At 48.5% G+C, this 24,716-nt stretch overlaps 1 protein-coding gene across 3 annotated transcripts in view; it reads left to right on the top strand.

Annotated features, from left to right (window-relative positions):
* The window catches only part of LOC123774163 (ubiquitin carboxyl-terminal hydrolase 48), a 129,195-nt gene that overhangs the window by 89,547 nt on the left and 14,932 nt on the right, over positions 1 to 24,716 (top strand). The window lies entirely within an intron of this gene.

Genomic DNA, 24,716 nt, shown 5'->3' with positions numbered 1-24,716 from the left:
GGGAAGACTATAGTGGAAGTTTGTTAGTCTCCTGATGTATTGATGCACGTGTTCCACCATATTGTTGTGGGCAGTGTTCCACCATATTGTTGTGGGAGGTGTTCCACCATATTGTTGTGGTCGGTGTTCCACCATATTGTTGTGGGAGGTGTTCCACCATATTGTTGTGGTCGGTGTTCCACCATATTGTTGTGGGAGGTGTTCCACCATATTGTTGTGGTCGGTGTTCCACCATATTGTTGTGGGAGGTGTTCCACCATATTGTTGTGGGAGGTGTTCCACCATATTGTTGTGGGAGGTGTTCCACCATATTGTTGTGGGAGGTGTTCCACCATATTGTTGTGGGAGGTGTTCCACCATATTGTTGTGGGAGGTGTTCCACCATATTGTTGTGGGAGGTGTTCCACCATATTGTTGTGGGAGGTGTTCCACCATATTGTTGTGGGCGGTGTTCCACCATATTGTTGTGGGAGGTGTTCCACCATATTGTTGTGGGAGGTGTTCCACCATATTGTTGTGGGCGGTGTTCCACCATATTGTTGTGGGCGGTGTTCCACCATATTGTTGTGGGCGGTGTTCCACCATATTGTTGTGGGAGGTGTTCCACCATATTGTTGTGGGCGGTGTTCCACCATATTGTTGTGGGCGGTGTTCCACCATATTGTTGTGGGCGGTGTTCCACCATATTGTTGTGGGCGGTGTTCCACCATATTGTTGTGGGCGGTGTTCCACCATATTGTTGTGGGAGGTGTTCCACCATATTGTTGTGGGAGGTGTTCCACCATATTGTTGTGGGAGGTGTTCCACCATATTGTTGTGGGAGGTGTTCCACCATATTGTTGTGGGCGGTGTTCCACCATATTGTTGTGGGCGGTGTTCCACCATATTGTTGTGGGCGGTGTTCCACCATATTGTTGTGGGCGGTGTTCCACCATATTGTTGTGGGCGGTGTTCCACCATATTGTTGTGGGCGGTGTTCCACCATATTGTTGTGGGCGGTGTTCCACCATATTGTTGTGGGAGGTGTTCCACCATATTGTTGTGGGAGGTGTTCCACCCTGGTACATGGGACTACCAAGACACTGATGACACTGCGATTTACTTGTTTTTCTACTTTATTTACATTTACAGCGTTGTGGTTCGAACAAAATTCGTCAGTGAAGCACTTGGTCCGGAAGTGTTCGAACGAAATCAGTTGAGTCGTGTGTAAACCGTTTTTCATTCATAAACCAGGCCGTCCTCATAAACAAAGGCCAAAGTCCATTCCATGCAAACGCCAAACCCCCTGTTTATCAATCCCTGTTTATCCCCGCGGCCCGGTCCTCAACCAGGCCTCCTGGTTGCTGGACTGGTCAACCAGGCTGTTGGAGGCGGCTGCTCGCAGCCTGACGTATGAATCACAACCTAGTTGATCAGGTGTCTTCTGGAGGTGTAAGTGTAGCTGTATGGTCGTGCTAAGGCGCCGGAATCCCCTCAGTTTTCCTGAGGCTCTTTTACTCTGTTTATTTTGTCCATTTACGTGAATGTTATACATGTTCTTTACACACAAATCACAATAGCGTGATGCATCAAATGAAGAAATCCACAAGAGCCATGACGAGGATTCGAACCTACGTCCGGGAGCATCCCAGACGCTGCCTTAATCGACTGAGCTACGACATGGTCAAAAAGAGTTGAAACCAGAAGTTCTACTGAACTTACTGGATCCTGCAGCCTCTCCGAGACACAACCCAGAAGTTCTACTGAACTTACTGGATCCTGCAGCCTCTCCGAGACACAACCCAGAAGTTCTACTGAACTTACTGGATCCTGCAGCCTCTCCGAGACACAACCCAGAAGTTCTACTGAACTTACTGGATCCTGCAGCCTCTCCGAGACACAAACCAGGGTTTTACACAACTCCCCCCTGCACTCGAGTAATGCACCCCCCTCGCCTTCCTCCCCTCCCCCCCCCCCCCCCTCAGGTCAGTTTGATAGGTTTTATCTAAGCGTTGTAACATGTAATTTAACTAAAGAGTTTGGTATAATTGTTTTGTGGTGGCGCGGCTGGGAATGTTTTGTGCGATACTGTGGACGCGTTATTGTTGTAATAATCCTAATTGCTTTGTTGACGATTACTTTTCCCAATCGTGTAATTGACATCTGTGATGCTTCCTGTCGCAACAGGCAATTGTTGGTGTGACGTGAGAGTCCTGGTCTCTTGCCCGTGAGTGTGCAGCTCACGCGGCATTACTCTTTTTGAGATTAATACCTTCAAATTGATATCGTGATTGATATTGCTGTATCCAATAAAACATATTGAAGTGTATTTTTCAGTCGAGCAACACAGTGTTTGCTGGAGGAGAGATTGTACAATATTTTCCCAATGGTTCATATAGCAGAGTTGGTGACTTTTAACAGTGGAGCACTAGAGGTGCCTCTTGGTCAGTTTTTTCTTGTAACACATTTAGGTATTCGGCGCCGTGGAAAAGGGAGGACCTGCTGCATGGGTAACAGCTTCTCCTCCGTATCAACCTACCCTGGCTTTGTGCCCTGGAGAGGCCACTCCAGACCGACAACCAGAGCGCAACTCCATAGTCTCCTGAGACTGATGGATGCCAACTACTACTAGGTACATATGCATTTGTGCAACGTCTCTAGACTATATGAAGAGGAATACTAAGTGTCAAGGACTAGCTACGTGATGCTAGAAAGTGGCCATCTCACAGGGATGCTTAGTCATACAGGGCCACATGATCAGTAGTCTGCACTGGCAACTGTTGAGTCCATTATTATCAAAGACACGAGAGTGAATAGAGTGATTGCGAGCTCATCTCGGGGGTATCTAAAGGGTCTGATAACTGGGCAGTCAATAATGTAGTGAGATCATGCCCCAGTTCCTGCTCACAGAGTTTGCACCTGGAGTGCTCAGGATTGGAACATCCGTCACCTGTAGCCACCTGCCACAGGTAACGGTAGCCACCTGCCACAGGTAACGGTAGCCACCTGCCACAGGTAACGGTAGCCACCTGCCACAGGTAACGGTAGCCACCTGCCACAGGTAACGGTAGCCACCTGCCACAGGTAACGGTAGCCACCTGCCACAGGTAACGGTAGCCACCTGCCACAGGTAACGGTAGCCACCTGCCACAGGTAACGGTAGCCACCTGCCACAGGTAACGGTAGCCACCTGCCACAGGTAACGGTAGCCACCTGCCACAGGTAACGGTAGCCACCTGCCACAGGTAACGGTAGCCACCTGCCACAGGTAACGGTAGCCACCTGCCACAGGTAACGGTAGCCACCTGCCACAGGTAACGGTAGCCACCTGCCACAGGTAACGGTAGCCACCTGCCACAGGTAACGGTAGCCACCTGCCACAGGTAACGGTAGCCACCTGCCACAGGTAACGGTAGCCACCTGCCACAGGTAACGGTAGCCACCTGCCACAGGTAACGGTAGCCACCTGCCACAGGTAACGGTAACCCAACCTGATCCTGGCAACCATTCTTGTAAAAGGTCCACCGTCTGGTGGACCTTTTGTCCTGCCCATAAACATAGGTCTCAGATCTAAACAAATCATAGCTTTTTATATTGGTGCTTTCAGGCCTTTGAGAGTCTGAATTTTTCTTCTATTAGACCTGAGTGTTTGTAACAATATAGTCTTGACAGCAGAGGTGACGACACCTAGGTCTAATCCAACTTCATTCTTGTTACATGCTAATTTGGCTGCAATGTGAGCTATGGCTGTATTGCAGTAACAATACTGGACAAAGATAAATAGAAAATGACGATGATGGGCCTTGAACAGACCCATCATGGTCAAGAAGGTCAGGAGGGAGGGAGGGGCCATCTTGGAGAGCCCTTGAGCCTTGCTAGAGATGCCTCTGCTGTCTTGGGTTCCCTGATGGTTGTCAGACGGGAGGTAACGATCATTTCAGGGGGTCGTAATGCTCCCAATTTGTACTGTCAACAGTTGTTCCCTTAACTTTTAATTAATCGGTTTAATTGTTTAAACTTGTTAACTCTTGTGTGATGGAGAACGAGGCAGTAGCGTGAGGCAGTCAACCCGTTCTCGCACTTTCGTATAGTCAATATTGACTTATTAAACACGTGCATATGTGACATACTAAACATGCAAGTTTACCTTGAAAAACTTCATAGAAAACACCTACCTTACCTAAACTTCTTAGTATGTTAAGATAAGCATCTTATTGCTTCGTAATTACAATTATTACTTAACCTATTATAGGTATAGGTTAAGTAATAACTGTAATTACGAACCAATAAGATGCATATCTTAACATACTAAGAAGGTTAGGTAAGGTCGGTGTTTTCTATGAAGCTTTTCAAGGTAAACTAGTATGTTTAGTATGTCACATATGCACGTATTTAATAAGTCAATATTGACTGTAAGAAAGTGGGAGAAGGGGTTGAGGCAGTATAGGTGTTCCTGTGAACCTTAACCACAGTGTTCCTATGGTGATATTTATTGCTTGTAACAGATTGCTATCGCCGAACCGTTTTTCTTGTGAGCGAGACATTTTTCTCCTGAGCATTTTATGTCTTCAAATGTGTGTTGAAGATTTGTGCTTACTCTTCTAATATATAACGTCTCGCCCTGTTATATAGTCCGATTTTGACTATTTTCATTTACTTGTGTGTGTGTTCACTATTCCTTGGTTCAAGGCCGTTTTCCTTTCAATTGTGCGAGATACGAATGTCACTTATTATGAAGTGTTATTGACGACCATTGATGCTGGTTGCTGTACCCTTGATGGCTGGTCATGTTGCTCTGGACCCGCGAGGCACTTCCGGCCCGCTTCCGGCCAGTTCCCGTGCTACTAAGGTGGGGTTATGTCTTGTTGATTACCTCTCCCGCGACGCTAATGGTGTATATAGTTATGTCATGGGTGTGTGTGTATGTGTGTGTGTGTGTGTCAGGTTAGTGTGTAGTGTTGAGTCAAACCTCAACACACTCGTCTCGCCTCACATTATTGAGGGCCAGCAGGCGGCACAGCCAGCAGGTGGAGGGCCAGCAGGCGGCACAGCCAGCAGGTGGAGGGCCAGCAGGCGGCACAGCCAGCAGGTGGAGGGCCAGCAGGCGGCACAGCCAGAGGAAGGCAGCATGTAAAGATAGTGACATATATCTAGGCAATAGGTCTGTGGCGGCAGAGACCCGAGACCGCGGCTACCGCTGGGGACCTCTTCGTCTTGATGATAAACCGCAGAGGTAGGCGTGGCCTCAGCCGCTCGTAATGGATTATGAAACATTGATTACCACATAAATCTGGGCCCGTGGTCATGTTGCTCTGGACCCGTATGGGAGTTCCGGCCCGTTTCCTGCCCGTTTCCATGCTAGTAAGGTGGAGTTGAGGTACACTAGATGGCCTGGGCGACTTCCAGAATAATAAATGAGTGTAGCGCGGGGAGAGAGCGGCGTGGGGACGGGGGTGGTGTAATGCATTATGAAACACTGATTACGGAATATATCTGGCAGTGGTCATGCTGCAGCCGTTACTAGGAGGGAGCCGACGGCACAAACCCGGCTCCGTTCCCCATCTGCAGGGTAATGGGTTCCCGTCTGTAGAGGCAGAATAACGTACAGCCAGAAACAGGTCGACCCACTTTTCTCTCTCTGTATGTCTCTCTCTCTCTCTCTCTCTCTCTCTCTCTCTCTCTGTCTCTCTCTCTCTCTGTCTCTCTCTCTCTCTCTCTCTGTCTCTCTCTCTCTCTCTCTCTCTCTCTGTCTCTCTCTCTCTCTGTCTCTCTCTCTCTCTCTCTCTGTCTCTCTCTCTCTCTGTCTCTCTCTCTCTCTGTCTCTCTCTCTCTGTCTCTCTCTCTCTGTCTCTCTCTCTCTGTCTCTCTCTCTCTGTCTCTCTCTCTCTGTCTCTCTCTCTCTGTCTCTCTCTCTGTCTCTCTCTCTCTCTCTCTCTCTCTCTCTCTCTCTCTCTCTCTCTCTCTCTCTCTCTCTCTCTCTCTCTCTCTCTCTGTCTCTCTCTCTCTCTGTCTCTCTCTCTGTCTCTCTCTATCTCTCTCTCTCTCTCTCTCTCTCTCTCTCTCTCTCTCTCTCTCTCTCTCTCTCTCTCTCTCTCTCTCTCTCTCTCTCTCTCTCTCTCTCTCTCTCTCTCTCTCTCTGTCTCTCTGTCTCTCTGTCTCTCTGTCTCTCTGTCTCTCTGTCTCTCTGTCTCTCTCTCTCTCTCTCTCTCTCTCTCTCTGTCTCTCTCTCTCTGTCTCTCTCTCTCTCTCTCTCTCTCTCTCTGTCTCTCTCTCTCTCTCTCTCTCTCTCTCTCTCTCTCTCTCTCTCTCTCTCTCTCTCTCTGTCTCTCTCTCTGTCTCTCTCTCTGTCTCTCTCTCTCTCTGTCTCTCTCTGTCTCTCTCTGTCTCTCTCTCTCTCTCTCTCTCTCTCTCTCTCTCTCTCTCTCTCTCTCTCTCTCTCTCTCTCTCTCTCTCTCTCTCTCTCTCTCTCTCTCTCTGTCTCTCTGTCTCTCTGTCTCTCTGTCTCTCTGTCTCTCTGTCTCTCTCTCTCTCTCTCTCTCTCTCTCTCTCTGTCTCTCTCTCTCTGTCTCTCTCTCTCTGTCTCTCTCTCTCTGTCTCTCTCTCTGTCTCTCTCTCTCTCTCTCTCTCTCTCTCTCTCTGTCTCTCTCTCTCTCTCTCTCTCTCTCTCTCTCTCTCTCTCTCTCTCTCTCTCTGTCTCTCTCTCTCTGTCTCTCTCTCTCTGTCTCTCTCTCTCTGTCTCTCTCTCTCTGTCTCTCTCTCTCTCTCTTTTTCTCTCATTATGTCTGTAGTTTTGCCTGTCTATCGCTGTCTATTTCATCAGTGTTGAGTGAGTTTTACTCTTTGATATCTCCTGTGAGTCTTAGAAGATGCATCCAGTTTCCTCAATGATAAATTGACAGCTAGAGATGTCAATACTTGTATTCCAGATGCTAGTGGTTTAAGGTTGGTTTTTAATCCAAAAGAAGTTTTGTTGTTATAAATTTAGGTGCCCGTGTGATGGTCATAGTTTTGTACAGCGTCAAGGGGAAGGTGTAGAGTTACAGGTGGTGGTGATGGTTAGGCAGTGTTGTGTGTTGAGGCTGAAGCCCCACGCACTGGGTGACGGAGGGGGTGGTTGTTGACCAAGAAGGGGCAGGGCACTGGTTGGTGAAGAGGGCTTGGGCAAGGGGGATGGTTGTTGGTGAGGAGTGGTGGAGACATGGAGGCTTCAGTGATGCTTGGCCCATGTACTCTTCTCTCTACTGTGCCCTAGTGCTTGTTCCTTCACCTGTAAGCTGCTGAACCCACTTTGCTAACAAGCAATTATCTCGCTACTCGCCAAGACCTGGAGGGATAGCACACGATATCTACCTAACATATCTTGGTCGCTTGTGAATTTGTGGAAGTTTATAACAACAGAATAGGTAAAACTCGCAAGAGCTGGACATACAGTAATCCCCTTTAAACCTAAGCAGCAACAAAGTAGGATTTGGAAGCCGTAGCGAGGCACTGGCTCTTGCCATTGGGGTTGCTGCTCCAGTTTTTACCAACACACACTCCATTAGTTTACACGCGCTTAGCCTTGTCACTCACCACAAACCTAAGGCTTGGCTGTGTGATCATACACCCTTGGTGGTGTTATATGAGGGTTGGGTCAGGTGCTCCTTTGGTAGTGTTCTCGTAGCTCTCACTAGTGTACCGTGTTGTAGCTCTCACTAGTGTACCGTGTTGTAGCTCTCACTAGTGTACTGTGTTGTAGCTCTCACTAGTGTACCGTGCTGCAGCCCTCTGTACCGTGCTGCAGCCCTCTGTACTGTACTGCAGCCCTCTGTACCGTGCTGCAGCCCTCTGTACCGTGCTGCAGCCCTCTGTATCGTGCTGCAGCCCCTCAGTGTACCGTGCTGTAGCCCTCAGTGTACCGTGCTGCAGCCCTCAGTGTACCGTGCTGTAGCCCTCAGTGTACCGTGCTGCAGCTCTGTGTACCGTGTACAGTGTTGGAGCCCTACATAAGATACAAGACGTAATCAGGTGTGGTACAAGTGGAAGGACATGTAGCGGGTGTGGGAATAATGGTGGCGGACAACCTAACGTTAATGAACCTTACACGACAAAGTTAGTATCAACCAGGACAATAATACCGTTCATAACAACAATTTCCTCCCCAGTCATCCCACTTGTTGTTATCTTGAGATCTTGAGGTTATCTTGATGATTTCGGGGCTTTAGTGTCCCCGCGGCCCGGTCCTCGACCAGGCCTCCACCCCCAGGAAGCAGCCCATGACAGCTGACTAACACCCAGGTACCTATTTTACTGCTAGGTAACAGGGGCATTCAGGGTGAAAGAAACTTTGCCCATTGTTTCTGCTTCGTGCGGGAATCGAACCCGCGCCACAGAATTACGAGTCCTGCGCGCTATCCACCAGGCTACGAGGCCCCTAGTCTTGTAGTCGCCTGTGTTATGCCGCCTGGAGTTGTGATATATCCATGACTTCCCTTTAAGGCAGTTGAGATATCGAAAATACAAGTTATACAGAGAAAAATATGTTCCAGTAACGGGGCTGAAAATTAGAGACCTAACCCACAAATTTGAGAATAAAAGAATTAGTGACGTTTCGATCCGTTCTGGACCATTATCAAGTCTTGTTGTTCACGACTTTAATGTCAAGTTATACACGACATTAAGGAACGAACCGCATCGTTGTCAACTGTTTTACTTCAAATTTGTGGGTTAGGTGTCTAACAGAGAACCAATACTGCTGTCATAGATATAGAGATCACCTAAATTACTTGGGTCTCCAGGCGATTGGAGTGTAATGATTGGAATAGAGATTATATAAGTAGCATTTGAACATCAGATGCCCGCTACTTTTCAACCTTCTAAGAAATGTTGCTGAAGCAAAGGTTGAACTTTCAAGCGGGCTGCTGTAAGCAACATTTGTACTTACGGGTCATATTATTGCTTAAGAAAGCTTAGCACTCTCTGAACATTGATGTGACTGGCCGGTTTATGTTTAATAATAATCTGTAGTTTTAATAAAAATAGCTTTCTCTCTCTCTCTCTCTCTCTCTCTCTCTCTCTCTCTCTCTCTCTCTCTCATTCTCTCTCTCTCTCTCTCTCTCTCTCTCTCTCTCTCTCTCTCTCTCATTCTCTCTCACTCTCTCTCTCTCTCTCTCTCTCTCTCTCTCTCTCTCTCTCATTCTCTCTCTCTCTCTCTCTCTCTCTCTCTCTCTCTCTCTCTCTCATTCTCTCTCACTCTCTCTCTCTCTCTCTCTCTCTCATTCTCTCTCACTCTCATTCTCTCACTCTCATTCTCTCTCACTCTCATTCTCTCACTCTCATTCTCTCTCACTCTCATTCTCTCACTCTCATTCTCTCTCACTCTCATTCTCTCACTCTCATTCTCTCTCTCTCACTCACAGAGGGAGAGAGAGAGAGAGAGAGAGAGAGGGGACGAGAGCGAGCAAACTACAATTAGGGTGGGCTGTCCGCCCCAGCACTCAAACGAGCGGCTGTGTGTGGTATTTTCCAGTCAGTGTTCATGGAATATTGAGGGCATGATAGAGCAGATGTGGTGGCGGCAGCAGACCGGTACTTAACCTAAGTGACAACCACAGCTCCGTCTCCTCTTCTCTTTGATTCCCACAGACATATTGTTTTTAGAGAGAGCGTCGCTGAAAGGCAAATGTGGTGGGTGTTCATCATGCCTTCACTCGGTGCATTTATTGCGGCCACGGCAACACTTTTTGTGCCCCTTCTCAACACGCAAACAACTTGGTGCGAAATGTCCACCAATAATTAATGTTGTGTTTTAAAGCCACACTTCATGAGATTGATGCCAGGCCATTAGTGTAGCTCACGTGACGACCACTCGGTGGAGGGTTACTTGTAATGAGGGAGAGAGGGGGGGAGAGAGAGAGAGGGGGGGGGGGTGGGGGAGAGAGAGAGAGAGAGAGAGAGAGAGAGGGGGGAGGTGGGAGAGAGAGAGAGGGACACTATACAGGACCCATTACTGTGTTACGAGGTCAGTCATGCTGAAGGGGGGGGGGGGACGTTTATCGTGTTGTGTCAATATAATATTTTTGAAGTTGAGTAGAATCCCGTAATAGGCTTAACATAGCGATTGATTGGTGCTATTAATTTTGTAATCACTTTACAATTCAGTAGCGGAGCTGTAACCTGTAGCGGAGGTAGAAATTTTGCCACGGATAAAGAACTTTAAATACCGGAAGCAATGGATTTGCAGGATGACCAGACCACACACTTGAAGGTGAAGGGACGACGACGTTTCGGTCCGTCCTGGACCATTCTCAATCGACTTGAGAATGGTCCAGGACGGACCGAAACGTCGTCGTCGTCCCTTCACCTTCTAGTGTGTGGTCTGATCATCATACTTTAGCCACGTTATTGTGACTCATCGCCTGCATATGGATTTGCAGCTTAACTTATATATCTTAATGGACCTGCAGTGTAGGTAAGGCTTTTGTAACTGCGACTTAACTTTTGTGTTAGTTAAACGACTTCTTTTTAATAGAGGTTTTGTATTGAACATTGTATCTTTGTAGTAGCCAGGTGGGCAGGGTTTTGGAACTGAAACCGTACTTGGGTTTGCATTTATATATTATATTTGTTATAGCTTGTTATACCGACTTGTTTAGTGAGTCGTGGCTTTGATTATAGCAATAACACACCATGAGGAGTGAGGGTTGAAGGTTAGGGAGGGGGGATGGGTAAGTGTTGAAGGTGCAGGTGTTGAGGGAAGGTGACACAGGTGCAGGTGTTGAGGGGAAGGTGACACAGAAGGTGCAGGTGTTGAGGGAAGGTGACACAGAAGGTGCAGGTGTTGAGGGAAGGTGACACAGAAGGTGCAGGTGTTGAGGGGAAGGTGACACAGAAGTTGCAGGTGTTGAGGGAAGGTGACGAACACCCTTCCACTTCCTATTTTACCCTCGCCATATCCCATATTCCTTCCCATATTCCAAGTCTTTTCCATTATTAGTGCCACTAGTAACCTCCCTCTCTTATTATCCCCTATTCTTATATAATTCTTCCGTCTCTTCCCATCCCTCTCTATTCTCACCTCTCCCATGCCCTTATTCTCACCTCTCCCATGCCCTTATTCTCACCTCTCCCATGCCCTTATTCTCACCTCTCCCATCTCCATCCATATTCTCGCCTTACTCCTGTCTCCTGGACCGCCTCTGTCTCAGCTGTAGTCTTCACTTGGCCGCCACTAACGACCTATAATTGGCTGGCTGTTGTTAAGCGCGACAAAACACCTCGTTAGTCTTCTTAGCTATTATTGTGATTTAGCTTTATGATAGGTCACACTCCGGGTCATATTTTAAATACCATAATAAAGATGGTGCAGATAATTTTTATCCCTCGCTGCCATATTACAGAGGAACATGTAATGATCGCTGTGGCCTTGTCTGTCTCTGTATTTACTGTGTGGGTCTGCTGAATCGAGCTATTTAGCTCTTGGGCCCCACCTTGCTAACCAATCTATTTTTCCCCTATTATATCTACTGTATAGGGAGCCGGTCGGCCGAGCGGACAGCACGCTGGACTTGTGATCTTGTGGTCCTGGGTTCGATCCCAGGCGCCGGCGAGAAACAATGGGCAGAGTTTCTTTGACCCTATGCCCCTGTTACCTAGCAGTAAAATAGGTACCTGGGTGTTAGTCAGCTGTCACGGGCTGCTTCCTGGAAGTGGAGGCCTGGTCGAGGACCGGGCCGCGAGGACACTAAAGCCCCGAAATCATCTCAAGATAACCTCAAGATCTCAAGATATATATATTTCTCTAACATATACACACACCCCCTGGAAGCAGCCCGTAGCAGCTGTCTAACTCCCAGGTACCTATTTACTGCTACGTGAACAGGTGCATAAAGGTGAAAGAAACTGCCCGATATGTTTTCGCCTCCGCCGGGAATTGATCCCTAGGACTACGAATCTCGAGCGCTGTCCACTCAGCCGTCATACCCCTATATATGTGTGTGTACATATGTAATGATCCATTGTGTATCTTTGAATAACTACCAGTTTGTATGTTTTTATGAAGTGGTTGTGTCCGCCTCCAGGGACATTGACGCAGGTTCACCCCCAACAATCACAAGCTTCCGCCAGACACACAAAACCTAACTTGTGTATGATAAGGATCACAGAGTAAATAATTGGCAGACTCCTCAGTAATGAGGCGTGTGTGTGGAGGTGTTTAGGTGCCCTCGCAGGATGTCAGCAGTGGTGCTGACGACACAACTTGTTCCAACCCTCACACTACTTGATCACCGAGTGTACTGACACTTCACTCACTGGTTCACTTTGAGTGTGATTATAGGTGTGTGTGTGTGTATAGTATCTATAAGTTGTGATGTGTGTGTGTGTTCGAGGGTGGAGGCCAGAGGCTCGGGGCTAGCCTCACACAACTTTGTTCCTCCAGCCCCCACTGAGTACCAGTCCAGCGTGGTCGGGTTCGTGCCAAGGAAAATAGTGCCATGTGACTGACACTGTGCCAACACTGTGCCAATACTGTGCCAACACTTCCAACACTGTGCCAACACTACCAACACTGTGCCACCACTGCCAACATTTTGCCAACATTTTGCCAACACTGTGCCAACACTACCAACACTGTGCCAACACTACCAACACTGTGCCACCACTGTGCCACCACTGTGCCAACACTACCAACACTGCCAACATTTTGCCAACACTGTGCCAACACTACCAACACTACCAACACTGTGCCAACATTTTGCCAACACTGCCAACATTTTGCCAACACTACCAACACTGTGCCACCACTGCCAACATTTTGCCAACACTACCAACACTGTGCCACCACTGCCAACATTTTGCCAACACTACCAACACTGTGCCACCACTGCCAACATTTTGCCAACACTACCAACACTGTGCCAACACTACCAACACTGTGCCACCACTGTGCCAACACTACCAACACTGTGCCAACATTTTGCTAACACTGTGCCAACACTACCAACACTGTGCCAACACTACCAACACTGTGCCAACATTACCAACACTGTGCCAACATTTTGCCAACACTACCAACACTGTGCCACCACTGCCAACATTTTGCCAACACTACCAACACTGTGCCACCACTGCCAACATTTTGCCAACACTACCAACACTGTGCCAACATTTTGCCAACACTGCCAACATTTTGCCAACACTACCAACACTGTGCCAACACTGCCAACATATTTGCCAACACTGTGCCACCACTGTGCCAACACTACCAACACTGTGCCAACACTGTGCCAACACTACCAACACTGTGCCACCACTGTGCCAACACTACCAACACTGTGCCAACATTTTGCCAACACTGCCAACACTGTGCCACCACTGTGCCAACACTACCAACACTGTGCCAACATTTTGCCAACACTACCAACACTGTGCCACCACTGTGCCAACATTTTGCCAACACTGTGCCAACACTACCAACACTGTGTCAACACTGTGCCAACATTTTGCCAACACTACCAACACTGTGCCAACACTGTACCAACACTGTGCCAACACTGCCAACACTGTGCCAACACTATGCCAACATTTTGCCAACACTGTGCCAACACTACCAAAACTGTGCCAATACTGTGCCAACATTTTGCCAACACTGTGCCAACACTACCAACACTGTGTCAACACTGTGCCAACATTTTGCCAACACTACCAACACTGTGCCAACACTGTACCAACACTGTGCCAACACTGCCAACACTGTGCCAACACTATGCCAACATTTTGCCAACACTGTGTCAACACTACCAACACTGTGCCAACACTACCAACACTGTGCCAACACTACCAACACTGTGTCAACACTACCAACACAGTGCCACCACTGTGCCAACACTGTGCCAACACTACCAACACTGTGCCAACACTACCAACACTGTGCCAACACTACCAACACTGTGCCAACACTGTGCCACCACTGTGCCAACACTACCAACACTGTGCCAACACTACCAACACTGTGCCACCACTACCAACACAGTGCCAACACTGTGCCACCACTGTGCCAACACTACCAACACTGTGCCAACACTACCAACACTGTGCCAACACTACCAACACTGTGCCAACACTACCAACACTGTGCCAACACTACCAACACTGTGCCAACACTACCAACACTGTGCCAACACTTGCGCCACCATGAACCCATCAGTGACAATAAATGGACTCTGAATTATATTATTATGTTTTTCTTAGTATTACATAAAACGTTATGCAGTGATTCCCGCATATTAAACAATTGTGTTTGTCTGTAATAGCTTGTATTAGGTGTTATAACGTCATCAATACCGGGTCTGCTGCCCCCAAACACACACAGACAGATAGACAGATAAGCCGGGAAAGAGACAGGGAATAGACAGACAGGCAGCCAGCTAAACCAATCACAGTAAACAGGTAGATTTTAATTTTATTTTATTTGTAAATTAGTATGAGTGAAATTCTAATGATGACTATTAACAGACCAATCGTGAGGTAGACAGCAAGAGACAGAGGCCGGGACGACCCCGGGCACTGCCGGGTATACTATCTAGTGTGTGTGCGTGTGTGAGACAGAGTAGTTATAGTACTGGGCTGCTAAATAAGGTGATGTCCTGGCGGCCTAGGTTCCAATCCTTAAATTAGAGTACTGTTATATACTGTAAGAGTGTATGTGATCTGTGAAGGGTAGCGCAAGCATTACAGATGGTACTAAACTGCTCCATAAGACTTCTGAGGAGATTCTTACATTAACATCTATCCTGCACACCTTATAATGTCACCTAGTACACAAAAAATATTACAATATCTATATATTTACAACAAATAATTATACATTTAAGGTAGGTCGTTTGCTAATAGAAAATATTTAGATAAGGGGATATTACAGGATCATAGTAGAGCTGTTTATTAGTCTCTACACTATAGTTTATACATTACTCTTGTATATGTTATTTATCTACTAGAAACATGGATATAGTGCAAGGGTTTCAGTCGTTTTATCATTTGTAAGAAGATGGTTTGCATTTTATGCAGCGTGAGTTTAGATTTCTCTAAATGGCTAAACAAAAATAAGTGGAAGATGTGACACACTAAGAGTGTGTGTCAGTCTTTGTCCACACACTTTACACTTTACTTTATCCACATCCCTGAACAAGCAGAACTGCCCTAGATACTTGTAGACAAGTCGTATTCGAGCTGCTAGGCTACTAGTTTAGTTCCCTGCCCCATACACATGTTATGTTTGGTACATTTTATTGTGATAAACAAAAGATGTGCTTGACCAGCCGCACCTCTCTGGGGAGGGGCATCCCCCATCAGTGATGGGGACCAACCACACCTCTCTGGGGAGGGGCGCCCCCGTCAGTGATGGGGACCAGCTCCACCTCTGGGGAGGGACGCCCCCGGCAGTGATGGGGACCAGCCACACCTCTCTGGGGAGGGGCGTCCCCCATCAGTGATGGGGACCAACCACACCTCTCTGGGGAGGAGCGCCCCCGGCAGTGATGGGGACCACCTGCACCTCTCTGGGAAGGGGCGCTAGTGTTGTGGAGGTGGCCGGAGGGGCGCCCCCGTCAGTGAAGGGATTACCACACATGCAACAACACCTGGAGCAGGAGGCATTACTCACGCAAAAAGGTGCTGCGTCTTATATGATGATGGAGATAATCTACGATGGGCTGTAAGAAGTTCCCGCTCGGCTCCGGGACGTTATCTTCCCCTCACCCACCTGACAGCTTCAAAACGTTAACTACTGTAATCCTCCTCCTGCTGCTGCTGCTGCCTCCAATCTTTACTCCCGTGATCCTGGTGTTAGGCTACCTGCCCCCTGTCTAACACATGGCTTCCCTATTGCAGCACCGTATTAAATAACGGCAGTTACTTGATAAAGTACGTTGATGATAACTTTCTTACGTGCGTGCGCACCCCCTCCCCGTCCGTATCCTAATATATTTTAAGAGATAAAAACATGTTCATAGGTGTGGTCCACATCAGGACAGACAGCATTATATTACCTTTATATGTTAGTGCCTTGAATATTCAAGAGGATCTGACCCCCCCACGGTGGCTCCGTGGGCAGGAACTCGCCCGCTCAAGGGGTCACAATTAATTAAGCACGCTTTACCACGTTCGATACCCCTGAAAATATAGACATTGCAGAAGTTAATTTGTTTATTCCTGGGTGCTACACACAGTTGATCACTGGGGGTGTTGATCATGTTCCCGTGATGGTAGTCGTATACAAGTGACGGTGAACATGTACCGGGGTACATGGGCATGTACCGGGGTACATGGACATGTACCGGGGTACGGTGGACATGAAAACAATGTCCCATACGAGAGCCGCGTCTGGAAGGTAGCAAGTGGCCGGGCAACCAAAGAACAGCTGCATGCAGCCTACAGGTAGTGCAGTACCCACCGCCTGTATGTCCCCTACACTGTAGTCAGTGAGAAGAGCGAGCCTGCAGGACGGGCTGGTGTTGTGGGCGTGCAGGGGAGACTGTGGGCAAGGTGGAGGTGGTAGGAGAGGTGCTGGCCCTCTGAGAGTGTGGGCGGCACCCACACCCACCCCAGCTTGGGTGTGGGTCAGCCATGACTACCCCTCAAAACACACCCCTTGTTAACACATCACGAGGAAAGCATAAATCTTCCAGCCCGATAGTGCGCTCAGGAGCCTGTACACACGCACCAGGGGGACATGCTCCCCTTGGCCCAGGTTACTTATACACTCACTCACTCACTCACTCACTCACTCACTCACTCACTCACTCACTCACTCACACAAAGAAAGGTGAGACATAAAACAGACAAAAAGAACAGCGGTTTCCTAGCTTAAAGGGGATTTTCCATATTTGATAAAAAATTTACTCTTTCACTTAAGAAGTGTGTTCATGTGGAGTCGGGAATAATGTTGCTTAACAATGTTGCTTAACAACAACTGTGCTTTACTAAGATGTTCACAGGTAAGGTTCCCTCAGCTGAGCCTCCTCAAGCTTATACTGCGAGTCTCGGGCCCATCTTGGGTCCTCCTGGGACCTGGTGGGTGTCCCCAAGCAGTTACTAAAGTCCTAGCCACACGTAGGGGCCCTTAAAGCCTTTGGGCCTTGAGTGTGTCTCACGCCCTCACAATAGTCAGGTCAACTTGGTCACGTCTCGTGGTCCGACGTGACTGTCTCCCTCACCCTTCCTCTTCTTGTTACTGGCTGGCGTAGCGTGACTCCCTGCCAGCTGGTGCCAGCGTGACTCCCTGCCAGCTGGTGTAGCGTGACTGTGCCAGCTGGTGTAGCGTGACTGTGCCAGCTGGTGTAGCGTGACTCTGTGCCAGCTGGTGTAGCGTGACTCTGTGCCAGTTGGTGTAGCGTGACTCCCTGCCAGCTGGTGTAGCGTGACTCCCTGCCAGCTGGTGTAGCGTGACTCCCTGCCAGCTGGTGTAGTGTGACTCCCTGCCAGCTGGTGTAGCGTGACTCCCTGCCAGCTGGTGTAGCGTGACTCCCTGCCAGCTGTCTCCACTGTCTTCATCCATGCTCTCATGTTGTCCTTAGCTTCCTAGTTTTCCCTATTGCCGTTACAAAGCTTCCTTCGTTATTATTTACGTTGTGGCTCTCTGTCTTGTGCTTCCTGTCGGCTGTTAGCCCGAGCACATGACACACTCTGTGAGGCACTCTGTAAGGCACTCTGTGAGGCACTGGGAAGAGATGCTTGTGAATGGTGCCAAACAGACTTGCCTGGAGCCTTCTTTACTGACATAATGTGTTCATTCCTCGAGTCGTGCTTTGCCAAGGCTTTCTCCCTTTGTGACACTTGTACATACCGGTTATATGATTTTGAACAAGTCAGGGTGGTCCAGTGGTTAGCATCATCCACAGGGATTCTCTCGGTCGCGGGTTCGAGTCACCTCAGAGCTGCAGTTGATTTTCTCAGATGTAGGGTGTCCCGTGGACCTAACAAGGGACTTGCGCTCCTTAGACGCCGACCAGTGTTGAGCGGGAGTGCTCATACTGGCATATTCCTCCACTTTACCTCACAAGTCTTCCCCTGAGCCGCCAGCCATACCTTCTCCACCTTAGAACAATATTGACTTGAGTCGCACCTTTGGTGTAGGAGGGGGGGGGAGGAGGTGTACTCACGTACGTGTGCTTGCGGGGGTTGAGCTTCGTCTCTTTGGTCCCGCCTCTCATCTGTCAATCAACCGGTATATCAGATTCCTGAGCCTTTTATTTTTTATTTTTTTTTGAGATATATACAAGAGTTGTTACATTCTTGTACAGCGACTAGTACGCGTAGCGTTTCGGGCAAGTCCTTAATCCTATGGTCCCTGGAATACGATCCCCTGCCGCGAAGAATCGTTTTTTCATCCAAGTACACATTTTACTGTTGCATTTTACTTAAACAGAGGCTACAGTTAAGGAATTGCGCCCAGTAAATCCTCCCCGGCCAGGATACGAACCCATGACATAGCGCTCGCGGAACGCCAGGCGAGTGTCTTACCACTACACCACGGAGACTGCTTTTAGGCTTTTAGGCTCTTAACGTGACTACATTTCATACTGTGTATGGAGTCTGCCTCCACCACATCACTTCCTGATGCATTCCATTAACTATTCCATATCCAGTGTGGGCAGGAGGGGGGGTGTTTGTGTGGGGGAGAAGTGGGGGGTTGGGGAGTGTTTTTGTGGCGGTGGTGGGGGGGGGGTTGAGTTATGGGCAGGGGGGCACTGATGAAGGGCACGAGTACACATGACTGACACACACACCCACTAATGCCCCCAACACCTGTCTTATGCCTACCAACACTTCCCATTAATTAGGGTAATTCATATATGATTATTGCTCTGCGTGTAGACGTGCGCCTTTGGCTTCATTTATACGTACACACCTGCATGTTGTTAAGAGCCACATGTTGACCCTTTGATCCTCAGAGAGGAGTCAGGTGTGGAGAACTCGCGCTATATTGATGTTCAGATAGGAGGCAGGTGTGGAGAGACTCGCTACAGTGCTGCTCAAAGAGGAGGCAGGTGTGGAAGAGACCGGCTAGGCAGGTGTGTGGGAGAGTTAGAGGACAAAGGTGGAGAGGGTGAGAGAGAGGGAAAAGAGAAGGGTGAGAGAGGGGAAAATGGGAGGGGAGGAGATATAGGTACACTAGATACACACTAGGTAGGGAGCCGGTCGGCCGAGCGGACAGCACGCTGGGCTTGTGATCCTGTGGTCCTGGGTTCGATCCCAGGCGCCGGGGAGAAACAATGGGCAGAGTTTCTTTCACCCTATGCCCCTGCTACCTAGCAGTAAAATAGGTACCTGGGTGTTAGTCAGCTGTCACGGGCTGCTTCCTGGGTGTTAGTCAGCTGTCACGGGCTGCTTCCTGGGGGTGGAGGCCTGGTCGAGGACCGGGCCGCGGGGACACTAAAGCCCCAAAATCATCTCAAGATAACCTCAAGAAGATAACCACCCGGCAACCCCCCCCCCCCCCCCCACTAATATCTATATAAAACAGAATGTCTGAACCAAGTTAGTGGCAGAGGCTTGGGCCTATTCTCATTAAATTTTGCAGGGTGACTGGTAGGTGGGTGAGTGGGGAGCCTATTACCTCATACGGCTAACAGGGCAACCCCCAATGAAATCAGTGGAGGTGCATTTGTGGCCGCAGATTTCATAGTTACATCTTCATATTAACATACAAAACGAATGTTGTGATGGAACATTAACACCCTTGAGGCTTATAGCACTTTAATGGCATAACCTTTTGTGGTCAACCCGGGCAGCGCCTATTTATAATTTTTATATAATTTTACATATTTTAATTTTTTTGTCAGTCATATTTTGTTTAATTGTCATGCCAAAGCCACATAATTATTGGTATCGTATGTTTTAAAAAGCTGAATACTGTTTAAATGTTGTCATGGAGCTCCTCTACATGCAGTTTTAAGAGTTGATTTAGTATGAACAAATCCACAAGGGCGTGACGAGGGTTCGAACCTACGTCCGAGAATATCCCAGACGCTGCCTTAATCAGCGTCTGGGATGCTCTGGGACGCAGGTTCGAACCCTCGTCACGGCCCTTGTGGATTTGTTCCTTTGATGCATCACGCTATTGTGATTTAGTATCTCTGATAGTGGGATAAGATGTTGTTTTATTCATTGTCTGACTCGTGTCACTGTGACATTCTTGGTGATATTTAGCGGCCTGTGATTATCCCGCACATTTGGTGGTGCTACACAGCCTTCCCGGCTTGGTGCCTTCTATTGATAATTACTTTGTCTCTTCTTACAGTCTGGTGTTCAGTGTTTGGAGAGCGCCACTTCGTGTGGACTTCCAACTTAAAATACTTTAGTTTGAGAGAGCAAAACAAAGTACCTTAGGGAGTTGAGAGACACAGCATCTAGCAACAACTTTGTTCGGTTTCGTTTCCTTTGATATCTTGAGAGGACCTCATTACCTTGAGCTTAAAGTAACGTTGCTTACATGTGCTGGTAACGCTAAGGTTCCTTTCGTTAGTGGCCAGTGTTGCTCAATGACAATTTGTTTTTCTTTGTATGAAGAGTGATGATGTTGTGGTGGTGGGTCCCTCGCACACCATCGCGGTGATGGTTGCCCGCACCACTGTGTCGTGGCCGGAAGTGCTCCTGTCATAACAACACCAAACTGCTCTTTTTCTGAGTGAGCAGTTTGTGTAAGTAACTGAGCGTCCAGTCTTCACACCGAACTGTTCATCATGCTCCTTGCTCTCAAGGGTGAATACGTTTTCAAAACTGATACATTGTAAGAATATGAATAAACTTTCTCCAAGGAGTGCCGGATCAGCCAGGCTGTGGTGGATATGTGGGCCTGCGGGCCGCTCCAAGCAACAGCCTGGTGGACCAAACTCTCACAAGTCAAGCCTGGCCTCGGGCCGGGCTTGGGGAGTAGAACTCCCAGAACCCCATCAACAGGGTGATGGATATCCATTTTCTCGTCCAACAGTCTGCCAACCGTAACAGTCAATCGAACAAAATCAAGTCCGATCACAGTGCAAAGCTCTGTACATATCACATTATCACACACTTTCCAGATGATACAAAAAGTTTATGAAAATACTGGTGTAGAAGACACTGAAGAACTACACGCCACTTGGACTGAGCAATATAAATTAACATGTTGTCTACCAATGATAAATTCCAGTTAATTATATATGGTGCACTGGCGTATTAATTCTGAGAATTTATCCAAAAAGCCGAGGAATTGGACCAGTACCCAGCGTGGAGGAGCACCATGACGCCTCAGGTGGTGGGGGCAGGACCCGCTGGAGGAGGAGGCCAGCCTCTTGCTCCCTGAAGGGACTTGGGCCACCATGTTTTGTTGTGAAAGTTGCTTAATGAAGGTGTGTAAACATTGGGGTGAGGGAGATGATCAGTGGGGAGGAGGCACTGGAAGTAAGGGCGGCGGATGCCAAGCATGAGGCGGGGGTAAGAGATGGAAGGGGCGGGGGAGGGTGCAGGTACACGGAGACAGCATGAGAGGTGAGAATGTGTAGCATGTGAGTAGGGCGTCACTGTTGTGAGTGACGGGAGGTAGGCACATGTGGTGAAGAAGGGTGATGGTGTGAGGTGGAGTAGGAGGGACAGGCAGGCAGGGAGTGAGGGAGGCAGGCAGGGAGGGGCTGCCAGAGACGAGGGCAGGCAGGCAGGGAGTGAGGAAGGCAGGCAGGGAGGGGCTGCCAGAGACGAGGCCAGGCAGGGAGGAGGGGCAGGCAGGGAGGAGGGGCAGGCAGGGAGGGGCTGCCAGAGACGAGGCCAGGCAGGGAGGAGGGGCAGGCAGGCAGGGAGTGAGGAAGGCAGGCAGGGAGGGGCTGCCAGAGACGAGGCCAGGCAGGGAGGAGGGGCAGGCAGGCAGGGAGAGAGGAAGGGGCAGGGAGGGGCTGCCAGAGACGAGGCCAGGCAGGTAGGAGGGGCAGGCAGGCAGGGAGAGAGGAAGGGGCAGGGAGGGGCTGCCAGAGACGAGGCCAGGCAGGGAGAGAGGAAGGCAGGCAGGGAGGGGCTGCCAGAGACGAGGCCAGGCAGGGAGGAGGGGCAGGCAGGCAGGGAGAGAGGAAGGGGCAGGGAGGGGCTGCCAGAGACGAGGCCAGGCAGCCGGGCGGACGCGTCGAGCCCAGCTGGGCTGTGATCTCCAAGGTGCAATGGTAAAAAATGGTGCCGGAGACTGGGGCTAATAACGTGTCAAGTGGCTGCCGGCGATAAGGCTGAAAGTCATATTAGTTAGGTTCGAGAGAAGGGCCCATGGAGGGTGTGCGCGCGGTGGAAAATGTTGGCGTGTAGAGGGCCAAGAGAGGTGCTCTTGGCCGTCCTCCCTTAATGGCGAAAATCATGATTCGAATTAGAGGAAATATGAGTCTTAAGTGCCCGAATTTTAGGGAAGAATAATTTCTTGCTTTTTTATATTCTGGAGTTAAGGTTGGATGACTTTGTGTGTGTTTGTATGAGCGTTTGTGTTTGTGGCTGTTTGTGAGAGTTTTATGTGTTTGCATGTGTGTGTTTGTGCCAATTATGGTTGTTGAGTTGTCCACCCACCCATAGCTGAGTAATGGAGGGGGTGGTATATGCCTGTGTTGAGCCGGGGTTATGGCTCCCAGATATGTGTGAGCAGAGACCCAACAATAGTATAGACAGATATAGCAGCGAGCGACGCTTACTCCTCTACACATTGACGGCTGAATCGTCAACCCCCCTAATGACACACTCCGTCCCTAGAGTAAGGCTTCTCGTACACCTCGCTTAGAACACGGCACAGCCACAACCTTTGTGTCCACGGAGTCTCTGTCATGATGTTATGGTTCCACTGATGTTGACGAGGAATGGCAAGGTGTAGAGTGTGTAGAGGGGGACGGGAAGGTGTAGAGAGATGCGGGAAAGGGATGGAGAAGGAGAGGAAATGAGGTAGATGAGAGGGGGAAGGCATAGAGGGAAGAGGGGAACGCGTAGAGGGGTAGGAGAAAGTGTAAACACACCATCATGGCGGAGAAGGTGTAGAAAGGGAAGATGCAGAGGGGGATGGGGACTGTGTAGAGGGTGGGAAAGGGGGGAGGAGGAATATGTAGAGGGGAGAGAAGGGGGGGATGTGTAGAGGAGATACTCAAGTGCTACCATACCTCCTGGTACTCTCTGGGTTTCGCTAACAACGGATAATTAAGAGGGTGGCGGAGAAGAAAACCCAACCTCTGCTTCAGTAGGTAATGTTGGGCCGCTAGAGAGACGACCAAGAAACTGAAGTAATGCATTCTCAATCGACTTGAGAATGGTCCAGGACGGACCGAAACGTCGTCGTCCCTTCAACTTCTAGTGTGTGGTCTGGTCAACATACTTCAGCCACGTTATTGTGACTCATCGCCTGCACGACCAAGAAATGTAAAGAGAACCAGCAACAGAAGACAATAGAGAAGCACTCAAAGAAAACCAGAAATGAATACATATTCAGGAGGGAAACTGAAAGACAATTTCAAAGTGACACAGCGGCAAAAGTTAAGGACCCACCAAAGCTGTTGTGTACCCATACAAGAAGACAAGAGTAAGAGACCATGTAATCTGCTTGATGAGACAATGGGAAGTTTCTCCCAGACAACGATGAGGTATGCGAGGAACTCGACAAAAGATCTCAGGAGGTTTTTACAACAGATCCCGTGGGAAGACAAAGGATACGAGATGAAAGGATGGAAGAAATGAATGACATTGTAGTCACTGTGGATGAGGTTGAAAAAAAACACCTTTTGGAGCTAGATGGGACAAAATCAATGGGACCAGACTTCATCTCACCATGGCTGCTAAAGGAGGCTGCAGAAGTAATGTGTCACTCCCTCTCCAAATTTTTTAATAAAACTCGAGATAGGAAATCTCCTAGAAATGTTGGGAGAAAGGCGAAAGTAGTGCCAATATTAAGAAAATAAGGGGGAGAACAGACAGGAAGCACTTAATTACAGACCAGTGTCATTGACAAGTATTCCGTATAAAGTGCTGAAGAAACTAATCAACTTGAGGACTATCTGAAGAGGATCAACATTATAACGAATGGGCAACGTGGATTTAGAAAGGGAAAATCGTACCTGACAAACTTGATTGAACTTTATGACAGGCTAGGAAGGCTATTAGGCTACATTTTCTTTGATTATCAAAAAGCATTTGTCACTATTTAAGTATGTTATTATATATTAACATTATTAGGCATCGGTTTGGCTAGATTTGGTGTTTAGGTTCTGTTGGCAATTATTTTGATTTGTAGTAGGCCAATCCGTCCTCAGACCAAGTCCATTCCATCCAGTGGTCGACCCCAAAGGACGCATTCATCAATTTTAACATGCCGTTCATCCAAAATAGGAATTTTCTCAAATATAAATGAATATTGGTTAATTTTAGCTTACTGTGCATATTTAGGCACTGGTTACTTGTTTAGGTTCTGTTGGCGATTATTTGTATTTGTAGTACGTGGGTGAAGCATTTACACCGTTGTGGTTCGAACAAAACTCGTCAGTGAAGCACTTGTTCCGGAAGTGTTCGAACGTCAGCAGTTGTGAGTCGTGTGTAAACCGCTTTTCATTCATAAACACGGGGGTTTGGCGGGTGCATGGACAGCCCGTCCTCCAAACAAAGATCCAAAAGTGATTCCATGCACCCGCCAAACCCCCTGTTTATGAATGAAAAGCGGTTTACACACGACTCACAACTGATTTCGTTCGAACACTTCCGGAACAAGTGCTTCACTGACG

This window comes from Procambarus clarkii, chromosome 73 (assembly GCF_040958095.1).
Source record: "Procambarus clarkii isolate CNS0578487 chromosome 73, FALCON_Pclarkii_2.0, whole genome shotgun sequence".
Taxonomy (NCBI): Eukaryota; Metazoa; Arthropoda; class Malacostraca; order Decapoda; family Cambaridae; genus Procambarus; species Procambarus clarkii.
This window is presented reverse-complemented; position numbering and strand designations above follow the sequence as displayed.